Below are 1,811 nucleotides of genomic sequence, written 5' to 3' on the forward strand. Positions count from 1 at the left end.
CCCCTGCTCAGACTGCCTGTGTGCCCCCTGCTCAGACTGCCTGTGTGCCCCCCCTACCCACGCCCCAGCCTCCACCGGCTTCCTGTCCTCCAAATGCTCCAGCCACGGTCCACTTAACCGAGTTCTGCTGTTTCTGGTCAATGCCTGCCTCCTTCCCTCCCTCCCTCCCTCCAGAACATCAGATCCAAGAGACAGGGCCTTCTCTCCTGTTCTCTGCAGTACCCAGCACATGATACGCCCACACCGAATAAATATTTGTGGAACGAATGGCCACAGGGATGAAAATGCACACCGTGAGCTGGTCTGAGGTGAGCTGGGCAGGTGCTACCCTTACAAATGTGACAAGGAGACTGAGGAAGCAAGTAAGTCGTTACCTAACAAACTTACCCTCTGAAATCACGTGTATCAGAAACGTACCCTAGATCTCCCCTAAGTCTGCAAAATGGGAGGAGAATTCTTTTCCTGGCTTTCTCCCCAGATAATGATATCAAAAGAATGATAATGAGAGGTTTATCTGAGGCAAACAGAGTTCTTTCTCAACTATAATTACTCGAAGGGAATGTATTAGCCTTGTAATTGGGGTTGACTTTTTAATTCATTTAGTTGTCTTCTGGGAAAAAAATAACCGTCCTTTCTCTGCTTCCAAAATAGAATATAACGTTATATCCTCTGTTGGGAACTTTTTTTTTGCAAAAGTATGAATCAAAGATGTCAACAGGAAAAACTCTATAAAGGAGAAATTTTGCTGGTTTTCCCTTTCAAAACCCAAACTATAGCTCTACATCTTAACCATTCACCATAAGGCAGCGATGTCAGGGAAATTCGGAGAAGCTGCGTGGAGCAGTGAAAACGTGGACAATGGGAGAAGGTGCAGTTCTGATACAAAATATCACTGAGTGCTGTTGGGGTGCCTCACTTGTCACCACAGCATCCACCTCCTTGCACCCCCTGGGATAGTTCTCTCCGCATTGCCTTTTAAGGCTTATCACAAAACCAGATGCTTCCTTACTTTTCATCCTCAAAAATACCTTGGGGAACCAAGCTGGGTTCTCTGAACTTATCTGGCGAATCCGGATTTTATGAAAGTGGCTTAAGCAAAGGTGGTTCTGTGTTGGCAGTCTTAAATACACAGACGGGTCCGTGTGTCTCTGATGTCACGCCTGTTTCTACCATTTTAACTTACCCTTGGGGGGAGAGGGGGTTCAGGGCAATTTCTCAGCATTTCCGGGGGGAAAAACCCCATCCCCTACTTTAAGAGCTTAATAGAGGTGAACCCATAACTGTAACTATCAAGTAGGCCGATTTTCCATAATGAGTTTACTCTCGTCTTCCAAACCCGACCCTCACCGCGCACACCTGTCCCTCTCGCCAGAGGCCACATGGCCAGCGCCTCCACCTGTCCGCCGGGCCCGCCGGGCCGGGCCTCACCTGTACGGCCGGGGAGCCCCTTCCCGGCACAGCCGCCCACCCCATGTCACCTGTCCACGGACTTCACTCCCTTCCCTTTGGCCGCCCGAGGGTTTACAGAAAAGGGGGGGCGGGGTGCTCTGCGGGGGGAGCTCGAGAGCCCCATCGCCCGGACTGCCGGGTCGGCCTTCCTAACCGCCGGACGGAGGCCAGGGACCCTCCCCGAGCTCCCCCGGGGGCCATGCCCGACGACGGGGGACGGTGACATCACGCCGGGCCGTCGGCGGCGGAGGCGCCCGGGGGCGGGGACCGCGGGCTGGGGCCGGGGGCGGAGGAGCCCCCGCGCCGCACCCACGGGCGAGCGCGGCCCCGCGGCCCCGCGCTGGCCGGACCGCGGGCGGCGG

The 1,811-nt window shown here is 54.7% G+C and overlaps 1 protein-coding gene across 4 annotated transcripts in view; it reads right to left on the reverse strand.

Moving 5' to 3' along the window:
* The window catches only part of PRDM15 (PR/SET domain 15), a 62,470-nt gene that overhangs the window by 60,159 nt on the left and 500 nt on the right, over positions 1-1,811 (reverse strand). The gene's annotated exons all lie outside the window — the stretch shown is intronic.

This window comes from Callorhinus ursinus, unplaced genomic scaffold (assembly GCF_003265705.2).
Source record: "Callorhinus ursinus isolate GAN/ISIS: 27379988/994484 unplaced genomic scaffold, GSC_fseal_2.0 scaffold75, whole genome shotgun sequence".
NCBI classification, from domain to species: domain Eukaryota; kingdom Metazoa; phylum Chordata; class Mammalia; order Carnivora; family Otariidae; genus Callorhinus; species Callorhinus ursinus.